This window comes from Tachysurus vachellii, chromosome 13 (genome assembly GCF_030014155.1).
Source record: "Tachysurus vachellii isolate PV-2020 chromosome 13, HZAU_Pvac_v1, whole genome shotgun sequence".
NCBI classification, from domain to species: Eukaryota; Metazoa; Chordata; class Actinopteri; order Siluriformes; family Bagridae; genus Tachysurus; species Tachysurus vachellii.
The window spans coordinates 18,090,094-18,104,320 of NC_083472.1; the positions used below are offsets into that span (position 1 = coordinate 18,090,094).

At 37.8% G+C, this 14,227-nt stretch overlaps 1 protein-coding gene across 4 annotated transcripts in view; it reads left to right on the forward strand.

Annotated features, from left to right (window-relative positions):
* Nucleotides 1-14,227, forward strand: part of nlgn3a (neuroligin 3a) — a 151,715-nt gene that overhangs the window by 19,709 nt on the left and 117,779 nt on the right. The gene's annotated exons all lie outside the window — the stretch shown is intronic.

The window sequence follows — 14,227 nt, forward strand, 5'->3', positions numbered from 1 at the left end:
GTAGAAAGCCTTTTGCGCTGCAAGATGGAAGTCGACTTCCTGGTCAAGCGAACTCGTTTCACGCAATTAACTGTTGATGGAGCATGGAATAATGCTTCCTACTGTATATAGCAGAGGCCATCAAATTGATAGTTGTAGATAGAAAGAAACAATATTGTCATGAAGAATATCACTGAGGTCTAAGCATTCACACTTTAAATGCAAGTTTCACTAATAAATATTACATTATGGGGCGAATATGGATGCAGGTGCAGGTAAACCAGCTTCATTGAAACACAGCAAAAACAAATTCAAGATGAGATGCAAGTTCAAGGTCGCAAACAAAGGCCAAGCTAAAGTCAGGCAATGAGACTGAACAGGGTCAAACAAAATGAACAAAGCTAGCAGGCTTTGTAACATCATGTTCATAAAGTCTATACTGTAGTCTATACTTTAAAGTCTAAAGTTTATACATTTTACAAGAAATGAATGAATGAATGAATGAATGAATGAAAGTCTCTTTTAATGGACGCCTGTGTAGAAGAGACTGATTAACACAGGTGTGTTCAATGAGAAGATTTGTGACTGAGAGCGAGAGAGTTTGTGTGTATGAAGTGACGTTAAAACTGAAACAATATGACAACAGTTTTCTAGCATGGTACTAGGTTAACCTCTTAAGAGCTAAATATCACACACACATACACACACACACACACAGTCCCAGCCACATATACAACTGTCTGAAAAGGTTAAATAAAACAGCCCTTGTTTTTCACTCTGAATATGATTTTTTTTGTTTGTAAATTATTCGCAAAATCAAACAAACTGGCCATCATGGGAATACATTTAGTTTGGAAAAAATGTTGGAGATCCTACAGAAGCTCTTGATTAATACAGTATCTGTAAAAGAAAATACAGTTATTTTGACCGTAATTTACTGGCAGTATTGTAGGCAATAAAATGTTAGAAAATCTTAAGTAAACGTCTGGAAACTGTACAGTCAGTACAGTTAATATAAACTCATTGTGGTGCCTCAGTGGTAAAGGGTAAAGATGGCTTTAAGGTCAGAAGGTTGTGTTTTCAATTCCTGGCAGCAACAGGATGCAATGGTTGTGCCCTTGAGCATGACCCTTAATCTTCAGCTCAGTTTTAACCTGCACCAGTAGTAAGTCACTGTTATAGAAGCTAAAAGCATCAGCCAAGTGTTCAGAGGTGCTTGATTACGTGTTTATACCACAGAAGAACATTTTACAGTTGTTTACTGTAGATTTCCCAGTTCTGCTGGGAGTAAATTGCTTGAAAATGTATAGGCTTTTTTTTTTTTACAATGTAGGCTTCAAAGCAATGAGCAAATTTATACCCAGATTGCACTATCATGTTTAAATAGTTAACAATATTTCAGTCGCATGCCCAAATTTAATGAAAATCTTATTTCATCTCATTGAAATAAAGCAAACCAAAACAAATTCTTCAGTGAGGTTAAGCAGATTGCCACAGTATAAACAGAGGAAGGGATACCGTGTGCTCGCTCTAGCTGTTGAGTTGCAATGATTGAGCTGCATTATTGGAAAATTTAGCAGACACCACCCCTAGAATCTCTCTTTCACTATTTAGTCTTCATTTTGTTGTATTCAGCTCTTTGTCCACTTTGTCTGTTGTAGAGGTTTGGAGGCATAATTCAGCAGTGCTGTGAACTCTCCTGGATAATAACTATGATGATGATGATGAGGAGGAGGAGGAGGAGGAGAAGGAGGAAACGGAATGATAGGCAATCAGAACATATATTCATGTGAATTATATATGAAATATTAACCTTTATTTGAAACCTTAACCTTTAAAGATTTGTAAGGCCTATTGGTAGAATTGCTGATACTTAAAATGATATAGTATTTTAAAATATTATTATGCATTGAATAATTAAATGTGCATGTTACATTTTTATTGTGATAAATTCAAAAGAGATGGTCGGTCCACCCTGTGAATAGAGCATGAAAATGAAAGGGAAAGTTGATGAAATGAAATGAAAGTTCTAGCAGAAGTTTTAAGAAGCTTGGACAAAGTTTGTGATTGTCTGTGTGCCTTATGGGTGTCTGCCTCTTCTCTTGGTCATTATAAAGCTGTGTGTCTGTGTGAGCATTTGTGAATGATGACCAGCAGCAGACAATCCTAAGAGCTGTAAGCCAGTCTCACAGGAGTCAGCAGTAATAACACCGAAGCTCCTTTAATTCACAGGCAGTTATGTGACCCTAACATAATATCAGCCACACACATCCTTTAACACCTTAAACCTCACAGGAACCATAACTTTTCCATTACTTTCACTGCAGTTATATTTTATCTGAATTATTAACAGGATCAAGCACATGTTAGGAAAAAAGTCCACTCCTATGAATAGTGACATAATGTATATAATGTTGGACCAAGGGGCGGGGCAAGAAGTTGTAGACTTTATTTTAACTGCAATTATACGAAATCTGACTTTATTTACATCCCACATTAATGGGATTGGGTGTGAATATTGTATTCAAATTTCAGCAAAGATTTATCTGGTGATAACATAAATATTAATATCATATTAACTCTATAAAATACACAGAGTAAGCGCAGTTAGCCTGTACTGTTTAGTTTCTGTTTCGCCTTAGTCAGACAGTATATCTGTTTCACTTTTACAACCTCTTTAGACAGAAAAGTACAATGACAAGGGATGCATTACCTAATAGATTTGGCAGAAGCTCTGAATTCAAGGCAACCATATAAAGCTGGGTAAGACTACTTTAATCAATCACTTTGGCCTCATGCCAATTTAAGAAGAAGACCCACACCAGAGGCAGGCCTTCAAATGGGATTAGGAAAGCTAAACAGCAAGGCAACCTTTCCCTTTAGCTACGACTAGGAAGAAAAATATGGCTGATCTTTTTCCTGTGACACCGAAACTGTGCTTGTGCTGTCCTTGCACATGTGCGTTAAAAAAATTTTGTACTTCTAATGAACTAAATTTTCTGTCATTCTACTGGTTGCCCACACTGAGTTATTTTTGCCTGATACTTTTTTAAGAGGGCAAACTCTTGACATAGCTGTCATTGCATACCAGGCGAGCTCATTATTGGATCTCACCTCAGGTCCAGGCTGAAAGCAGAGAAATCAACTCCAACTCAATTCCTCAACAATTGAGCATCGATAGTAGGCACCAGCAGCTCTTAAATCCCCATGTTGGCATGATCACCTGTGCCCACTGCCTGTCAGACATTCTGAATTCCCAATAGTGCAGGAAGACGCATTAATTTCAGATTAACCTTTTTAAGAGCTCAGGGGAGGCTGTGAAATCCAACTGCGGTGCTGGAAGCCTGGCTGGGTCTAAACTAAGTGAGCGGCCAATGCATCTTGATACGTTTAAATGAGCTGTTGGTTCAGCTAGAATGATTGATATCAGTCCAGTAATCCGCTTCTATCTTCACTAAATCCACTGGCTAACATCCCTGATGGAGGCTTACCTCCGCAACGGGGTTGTTTTAATGTGCAGTGCTGTTTAGCCTTTCTTTGGATTATGTGACACACATTTTCTTTTTTCCTTCTTAGCTATCTGAAGCCACTTATGATTCACAGGTTCTGCTGCATGTGAAGGTTACTTTTTGTCAGAAACGTCAACAAGAAACGCGCAAACGTTCTCCCTGCATGTTTTCCTTCATGACACGAGCACTCTAATAGGAACACCGGGATAGGAAGACACAGTATGCATATCATCAACGGACAGCGAATGAATTCCTTTTGATAAATAAAATCAGGACTTTGAGTATGAAAATATGAGGTGCCATGAAAGCTAATCTGTATGCAGATGTCAAGCTTTCCTGCCTTTGTGCAATTCAGATGCAGACATCTGTACTGACAGATCAAATAAAATACCAGTAAATCAGAAAGACACAAGAAACATGTATGTGCTCCACAGGGAAGCACATCGACAAATCTCTGCTCTGCACACCACTGAACGTCACTATAGGCAATATCGCTTTATACAGCAGCCATATTGAATGTTTTACTGAATCTTTTCTAAACAATTACCATACCGTCTCGTGTGCCAAGTGAAAAGGATTGTATTTGCCATAATGGATCGTTCCTGTGCTCTGTACTGTATTTTGTCAGAGAATAAATTTTCAATCTTTTGTAAAGTAGTGTTGTGTTTAAATGTTTGCATAAGTTACAACGTCAAAAATAAATTCCATTCCATATACAAATGTTTTGGAAATTTTTACTCACGTGATTTTTACTCACGTGCATATGTTCGCCTGTCACCTGTCCAAACTGTGCTTCCAACACAGCTCATTTGCATTTAGTGACACCCACGAAACGCCATAAAAGGTCAAGTGCACAGAGGTCTGGAAACTTGAATTGACTGCTAAACTGTGACAGAAAATTTGAGCCAATTCCATACCAATAAAAATGTATTAATTTAACAGCACCTGAAAAGGTCAAACTCTAGAGAGAAATTAAAACAAAAATGAATTAGGAAATAAAATGAAATGAGGTGAAAAATATTGGAGGATAAAAAAGAACTTCAGTATACTCACACCACGCACACAATAGCACAGAGAAACGGCTGGATTAAAATAATTTTTAACAATATTGTAGCATGTTATTTATGTACAGCGTAAGAAGCATTAAAAATCCATGCAAGTGATATGAAGTTGATCAGTCAGCGTTTATAATATATTTTTGTCTTGAATAAACTTACACACACTCAGGAGGTACAAGCAGGATATTAACATTTTCTAATCATTGCGTGGTTTTCTTTAGGGATGTACCGATACCACTTTTTCTCTTCCGATCCGATTCCGATACCAGAGTTTGCCGGTATCGGCCGATACCGATCCGATCCGATACCTGTGTTCTTTTCTACCTTTAAAACTAAAGAATGTATACAACTCGTTTAGTTATTAAGATTTATTTGTTTCTGGCAAAGAAATACAAAAATGCCCATTACTGTATGAAAAATGAAAACACAAGAAACCTTAAAAAAGTATTAATGCAGTAACAAACAGTACTTTTAACAGTTAGTGGTATAACAATCTAAACCATATATACTGCAATTATTAAATTAACTTATTTTCTGAAGAAAAGGCAATATTTTAAAGTGAATCTTATATTCGAACTCTTGAAACACAATGCAAAATGTATTAAACAGTAAACCTTGTACCCAAATGAGCGGCATGTTTAACGCGCTGAGGTAAATAGAAAGCGTGCCTGCTAAACTTGCCTGTCTGTCGCAGGCGGTTGTGCAACATATCTCACTCACTCACTCATCTTCTACCGCTTATCCGAACTACCTCGTGTCACGGGGAGCCTGTGCCTATCTCAGGCGTCATCGGGCATCAAGGCAGGATACACCCTGGACGGAGTGCCAACCCATCACAGGGCACACACGCACACACACACTCTCATTCACTCACGCAATCACACACTACGGACAATTTTCCAGAGATGCCAATCAACCTACCATGCATGTCTTTGGACTGGGGGAGGAAACCGGAGTACCCGGGGGAAACCCCCGAGGCACGGGGAGAACATGCAAACTCCACACACACAAGGTGGAGGCGGGAATCGAACCCCCAACCCTGGAGGTGTGAGGCAAACGTGCTAACCACTAAGCCACCGTGCCCCCCGGTTGTGCAACATATTTCCTATAAAATGTATTATATTTATTTACATTAATGTAATTTAATATATAAGTGTATTTTTCTTATAAGTTCAAGCAATAGTTAGTTAATTGACATTATTCAACCACCAAGGGCATGGGCGTCGGAACTAAATAAAAAGTGGTCGTGTCCTGTCCCACACACATATAATGGTTCCGACGCCTATGGATTTCAGGAAGCAGGAGCGTGGTCAATGCTGTGGGTAAAACGCGGAATGGAGTTTAATTTATTAGTGCATTCCTCAAGCGGAATGGATTCGACTGGCGGCGCTCTGAAAAGTGCGATACCCATGACCACGGGTATCGGATTTGGATCGGTCACGCACCACCGATACCCGATACACTCAAAATGCTTGGATCGGCGCCGATACCGATCCAAAATATCGGATCGGTGCATCCCTAGTTTTCTTGACTTAATGCATCTTTGAATGATTTACAATCAAATCTGTTTGGATACAGCTTGATAAATAACGCCCAATAAAGCAAATTAGACTCATAATAATTAACACAGAACTGCAAATGGTCTCTATAATTATCTATATATAAGACTGATGTCCTACACCTCCTTTACTGTTAGCAGATGAGGATTTAAGCATTCTGCTTGCTAATACTTTGCTGTTGTGAGCTCCCACATTTTTTTTCCACATCAATGAGTTATGGGTTCAAGATTCAAGCTGGTTACAAAACACATATTGACACTGCAAATTTCTTTTCAATCTCTGTTGCCTCTTTGCAACTGTAAGTCATTTGCATGTAAATGGCCACATTATCCTTTTCTGCATTTGTTCCTTTTTAGCATTTGCCATGCATCAAATTTTCTTTAGGTGTAAATGACAATATTTATTTTGCTGTAATCTCAAGTAAAGTGATTCTAACCAAATCTTAAATTTCTTTGATGCTAATATTTGCTGAAATTAGTGAAAGTGTGTTCAGTAATGAAAAGCCTTTTAGTGAATTGAACAAATATACAGTAACAATATTCTACAGATGGTTTCTTGCATATGGATCATGTAATATGTTTATATTTTGGAACTACACCAAAAGGAAATACACATTAAAAATAATTAAAAACACGCAGAGTTTGGTGTTTCCTCCTGGTACTCTGGTTTCCTCTCCCCAGTCCAGTGTCATACATTTTAGGCTGAATGGCATCTCAAAATTGTCTGTAGTGTGTAAATGGCAGGATAAAATGAAATAATACTAAGAATGAACGCTGCAAACTTTGGTTTCTACTCTCTGAACATGTTGCCTGTAAATGGCAAAACATGTATTATACTATTAATAAACCTCTATTAGCCATCTATTTTAACAGTTAACATATGGCTCTTTTTTTTTTTAACAGCAATTACTCATGCATCAGTGGAGTTGATTTCTGGAGAGTCCTTTTTCAAAGGTCAATCAGTGAGTTCGAAGAGACAGACTACTAGCCTTTTTTGAGGTCATGCTGATTTCAGTCACCAAACGGCTGCAAAATAAGGCTTATGTTTTCTGAATAATAATGCTGCCAGACCAAACAAAGCCATACTGAGGTGGCGATAGACAAAGCAAACAAATTATTTAATTTGAAATACAGCCCAAAGATGCAGCCATCTGCACGAGGGTATTTTGCCACAAAGCTTGCGAGGTTAAAAGTATGTTCAAATTGAATGCTATTCAGCCCATGAATCTGGGTGAAAAGCACGAAATCTCCTAAAGAATAATCAAAGGACTATGTAGCAGGACATTATAGAAAACCACATGTGACATAATATTTCCTGTTTCAAATATCACAAAACTCATCACTATCAGCATTTGACCGTGAAACAGCAACGTTGAAAATTACAACCCATAACTGACACTGAAGACACAATACACAAGAATAACACTCTGGAAACATAAGCTTTTTAGATCAAAATGCCTGTAAGGCCATGAGAAAGCATACAGTCAACTGTGTTCAAAAGCAGTGGCATGAAAACCTAGGTCATAAGATTTATTTTTCACACTACAAACCCTGAGGCTATAAATAATCACCAGCTTAAACCAGTTTAAGCAGTGTTTTCTTTGGTACCATGAAGGGGTGTAATGTACCTATCTTTATCTTTCTGTATCTATTTAGTGCTGCAGATACCTGTATCCATAGTCAGATTTTATACATCAGTTTCCTTAATACAAATTTATTTTAAAAAAATAAATAAATAAAATTACTGTATTAAATTTAACTGTGGATACAGATACCACACAACTATAACCCCAGAAACACTAAAAAAAAAAAGCCAGACATAGGAATGCAAGTACTGTCAAAGTAGTCTCTGTGAACTATGCAACCCTCTTGTGCAACTTTTTTTTTATTGTTGTTGTTGCATCCCAAGATACTCCAGTACAAAAACACACCTCTAGATTTAAACTGATGCCCTGTGGACTTTCCGGGGGGAAAAATCATATTTTGTTACATCCCTAGAACACCAAGTCTCTTTAGATTTTATGTAGATTTTGATATCGTACAAATTTTGTTCTGCACAGAACTATCAGACTATCAAGGTTCTAGTATGGCACATGGCATGTGTGGCCTTTTTTCCCAAATGTATTTAGCTGTAAATTTCTAGTCTGCCATCTTATGACTGTCGCACTTACAGCTTATTTGTTAGAGAATATTGTGCTTATTTGGGCCAAGGGTATAGTACGTCCCAGAGGAGCTTCAGCAACACATTCAGCAGATAAAATTTTTCAGTTCTATTATAGAGCAAGGGCATGAGATGGTGACCTCATTAATTAAGAGGAAGAATCTGAGAAAGCTGTGATACTAGGAAACAGTCTGGGTACATCATTATAATTGTGTATCAAATGAATGTAAAACATTTGTTATGGATGCAACAAACCTTTTTTATGTAGTTTTAATGCAACACCGGTTCAGTGATGTAAGGATTGGCTAATTAGCCGCGCTGGCCTGGAGGGACAATGAGAAGTGTGGAGGGGCTCAGGAGGGTTTAGGAGTACCTGAAGAATAAAACTGTTTTTTTTTTTTTTTTCTGTTTTCTGTTAATTGTAAAATGGTTTTATCTCATGGAAAGAGCTTCCACATGCACTAAAACATCCATGGTTAAATACAGACATGTTCATATGTTCTCATATTGCATAATTCAGTGCAAGTTAAAGGAATGTTAAATTGCTTTAGAATGAATTATGGTCTGAATTTATACATTTTTACAATTTTATTTTTACAATTTAAAACAATTTCCTAGATTGCTGACTCTAATCTAACTGGGTGGATGTTAAATACAATTATGTATTATTCCTCCTTTTTAATCTCTTATGTTTTTCATGTTTCTCCATTGGCTTGTTTCAAAACTATCATGACACTCCACAGTTTGACACCATCTCTACTATGTATTTGCCTACGTTGAACAGCTCTTACTCGTCAAGTTATGGACTCAACAAGACCCCTGAAGGTGTGCTGTTGTATCTGGCACCAAAACGTTATCAGCAGATCCTTTAAACCTTGTAATTGTGGTGGGGTGAGATTTGTTTGTGCAGCACATCCCACAGATGCTGGATCACATGGAGATTTGGGGAATTTTGAGGCCAAGTCAACACCTTTAACTTCTTGTCGTGTTCCTCAAATCATCTCTGAACAATTTTTTTTTTGCGTTGGGAAATAACAATACCATTAAGTAGGGTACTTGGTTTGCAACAGTGTGTTTGTAGGTGGGGAACATGGAGAAAAGGCCAGGAGTCAGGGATCCAGGAGAAAATAGTTCACTTTTATTTTTTTTAAGCAGGTGAAAGGTCAATAGGAAGAAAGGAATCACTTAGACAAGGATTTAGTGGCCACGGTTCTGAGGACTTTGTCTTGTGCAGGAAAAGTGCGGGTTAAGTCGAAGGACATCAAGACAGTGAGGCAGACACCAGGAGCATGGCTTGGGTTTAGCTGGTTGGGGAGCGTTGAGACAAGGAGACACGTTTCTTCTACCCAGAAACTCAAACTACTGGGAGGTGAGGAGTTAGGGGGCGTTCCTGATTGGTCCGTCAGGTTTTGGCACACTTTCAGCAGCCCCACACCTTCCAGCCCCACTCAGATGCGCTGTCCTTGGTGCTGGAACGGCGCTGTCTCTTCATTGCTGTGGTTTTAGAGCAGCGAGGAAAATTTCTTCTCATAGTGCATACAGGTGCCATCTCTCTCCGAGTCATTTAGCCATCACAACTTGGCCCATGTCAAAGTCATTTTTCCTGCTTCCAACATATCAACTTCACAAATTGACTGTTCACTTGATGCCTAATATATCCCACCTCTTGACAGGTGCCACAGTAAAAGATAGTGGTTTTAATGTTATGGCTGATCTACATAAGTCTGGTATTACATATACTATAAACTATTATCTTTCTGTGTAATGCTTCAGGTTCAAATGTTATCAAATAATGCAGAATAAAACTGAAACAATTTCCAAGAAGAAATTAATGACAGCTTACAGTGCAATTGCTATGTGTGGGTTGTTCATGTCGCCTCCAGACATTCTGTTGAATCCCGTTTTTTTTGTTTTGTTTGTTATATTAAATATCTACATAAAATTGTTAAACCTACTTCGTGAAGAATCTTCTGTGAATCCTCCATGACCCTTGTGTACTATACCCTGAGTAATGTTCAGTGATTAATATCATCTTTAAATATCCTACTCCAGGCACTGTCTAGCTGTCTAGCAGGTCCACTGCAGATCAATACTAGCATTAAAATGTTGAGGAGCAAGTAAATATCTAATTAATCCAATCCAATCTTGCCAGGCCATTTTAAAATCAGCCTCTTTTTCACATTGTCAAATAAGACCTGACACTTTGTCATGGCTGATTGTTGATTTCTTCGGGATGATGCCACTCTTTCAAAATGTGTTGTAATAATCCAGGTGAGTATTATCATAAACGTGTAACAATATATGACATTCGATATATTAGATGCATTGGAAGCAGGGAAATGAAAGTCATAGAGAATCACGTTCCCCTATGGCGCACAGGTAGTTAGCAACTGAAGTTTCTCATTTGACTTTGAACAGCTTTGATCGTCTTTTAGCTAAATGATCATTTAGGAGTACATTAACCTTCATCTATACAAACTAATATTCTGATTTGTTCCTGGTCATGATGCGTTAAATTGTGTGAGGGCAGAATGTTCATTTATATAATTTTAAATACAACTAGACAAAATCCAGCATTATATCAGAAGTACTTGACTGCATGATGTGTTGGGAAGCAACACCAGCAATCCTGGTGTTAAAAGAAAATTACACTTTCCGCACTACTCTATTGCTAATTTATACAATGTCATCTGTTTTGCATTCACACAGCTTGCAGTGCAGCTAGACTATAGATTGCACTGCAGGTGGGTGACATTTTCATTTGACATAGAAGCTAAAATTAAATGGATATATTTCTTCAAATATTTTACACTTTGAAAGACTTAGGCTTGTATTTATAAAGATAGCGGGACTTTACTCTGCTCCTTGTTAATTTCCAGTCTGTGATTTTATCTCAATGTAGGCTAAAGGTTTTGTTTAGAAAGATGGAAGGATGGGAAAATCACACTTCTTATTGATTGAATGATTAATTGATTGATTGATTGATTTGTTTGTTCATTCTCTATTAATTTTTAAAAAAATGTATTTATTTGTTGGTTTTCAAACTCAAGATAGTAATCTTATGATTCCTAACCATATGATTTATGGTTAAGTATAAGGACTGTTTAATTCTTTTGATTTAAGGATTTTCACTGGTCCACCGAGCTCTACTAGCTTTTGTCCTTGAGAGATTAGATGGAAGTAGTGACATGACACACTGAATGATATATTGAATAGAATGTTTTTTTTTTTCTGTAGACAAAATGTCCTTTATTTTTGCAGTAGCTGGAGCTCTTTGGGTAGAGTGAATAGAATACAGGAAAACGCTTGCTCTGCCTGCCCTTCACTTTTCAAAAGTGAATTTTACAAAGGTGTCACTTGCTGTGTACGTGCGATGGCATCAAAGTGGTGTTGATACAGGGTCTGGACTTGCCTTTGATATTAAAAAAATAAAGCAATTAGTAAATAAGTCATTCTTCTCCTGCCAAGATTATCTGCAAATATAATTTTTGACATTTCAGAAATGTTTATAATTTGTGTCACACAAGATTCTTTGATTTCGTCACAGCAGGCAGGTCTTGAAAACTGTGACACATTCAACACAAGGGTCATTGTTGATTATTTCACTCTTCAAAGTGAAAAAAAATCTAACTTGAATGAAATTTTATGGAAGTCATTGAAAACACTGACAGGTTCTTTGTGCAGAACAATCGTTTGGGCACCCGAGTTTTTCGACTGGCTTTCCACCAGCTCAGTTCTTTCTGTTCTCTATCACACCATGTGCAGCGTGCCATTTTGCTGCCAGCCAGAATCTGAGTTATGATTAATAGGTGTTACTGAAGTGCTCACAGCAGTGTTCAACCTACTTTTTTCAGAGTCCATAATTACTTTTTAACTTAAAAAAAGTCCTTGGGCAAACTAATACCTTTAATACACCTGAGTGTATGTTGTGCAAAAAAAACTACATGAACATTAGCATTGAACAGTGATGTATTATTTAAATAAAAGCATTATTTAAAAAAGACTGCAGGACATGAAGCAAGGTCTAAAAGTGTTAGGTTAAAGAAACAAACACAGTGAAAGTACAAAGAAGCTTTAACAGGTGACTTAAGCTTTCAAAGCTGTAATGGATGAGCAAATACACACAAGTGTCTGTGGTGAAGTGGTTTTCTTCAGTGGTCTTCTACCTTCCTTTTTTTTTTATATAACACTTTGTTAACAACAAAAAAAAAAACAGCAATTGAAAATAAATATAGGCCTTTTTGAGCCAACAATACCACTAAATGCTATGCAGCAAAGTGGTTTCCATATAAAAGGAATTTCTGGGTTTTGTTGTTTGTTTGTTTTTTTTTTTAAAAAAGGTACAAATATGAAACTAGAGGAATGTTCAGTGATCTCGAGAGCTTTACAGACACTGCTACACACTGGAAGCTGTAGGTTTTGGTAATTTTTCTATGAATCTATGCCCACAAACGAAAACGCACTACAACAGCTCTAGCCAAAAATAATAAAACCACCAGCTTTAACACTTAAGGTGCATATTAGAGAGCAGGGGAGGGACATTGTTTTCAACTGTACACAGCAGGGGTTTACTTAACGCCAGTGATTTGGCTGTGAACTCACCGGGACCACTTTGAAACACAAGGGTTTTGTTACAGCAATCTTAATCATTGTAACTCTCACGGAGATGCTAAGTTTGCTTCAAATGTATGATTTTTTTCATTGCACATTTTTTTAGCCGTTGTATACTGTAGATTTTAGACACGGAGGTAGAGCGGATGAGTGGCAGGTCTGACATGTTTTGAAAGAAGCAAGAATCGAGAGAAGGAGAGAGACTAGGAGAGGGAGAAAACCTATAATGGCATGTACATATGGGAGTTCACGACCGCTAATAACTCCTTTCAGTCTGTGTGTCTGTGTGTCTGTGGCCTGTATTTATGACTAGCCTCAAGGCCAAGCTGAAGAAACATTCAGTGCTTTCTGGGAAAACTGATTGGAGAAAACATCTCTGTGCTTTTCTCCTTGCCAGGAATTCAGCAGGTGCTTGGAGTCACTTCCAGTCATCTGACTTTACCACATGGGTGTTATGGTTGATTCTGATCAGCACAGGCTGCGTATTTCACCCTGCAGCACATTTATAGAACGAAAGGCTTCATTTTTAGCAGAATAATACCAGAGTGCAACACAAGAGTTGGAGTCGCTCTCCAATTGAATTGCTTAATTCCTCATAGTAAATACAACACAGCTGCGAAGCCATTTACACACCCGATAATATTTTGCTGCGATCAGACAGGCACTGGCTATACACAGCTTTTAGCATGCTTCTTTTTTCAGACCTGATATGAGCATGAATAATGTAATTGTATTTGACATAAGCTGCCATTTGAAACAGCATTGCTCATGATAGGCTCGATTTTAAAATGTCAGCAGGTAATGTCCTAAATTAAATGGAAGCTTAGTGAGAATGAGTCTGTCAGGTTACATCGATCTTCAAAATAATTTATAAATCATCAATTTAATGTGGGGCTTTAGTCAAAGGAACCAAAAGCAATCAATTCTATTTTTCCAAGGATCTCTCAGTTCATTGAAAGTGATACACCGTGGCATTGGGGACAAAGCATTATGTTTACAGCGTATAGAAGATGGCTTAATGTACCAACTGAGCCGTGTTTCCTGGACTCCACATCCCTCTGGGCCTCACATTCACATTCACTGGCCATTTCGTTGAGGGTGATAAGTGTGTTTAGATGAGCTTCACATGCATGAGACACAGGAATACACAAGAAGGCTTTGAGCAAGAGAGAAGTGTGACTCTGGGATAAGTGCACCTCGAGGAAACATTCATATTGCTCCTCCCAGGTGGTCGGTATACCTTTGACAGGGTGCCAATACATTATAAATCATTTACAGTCAGTTGGTGATGCAATATCTGGCTCTAAAACTGTTTTTTATTCCAGGCCCATGGAGCACTGGCTGAGGGCTG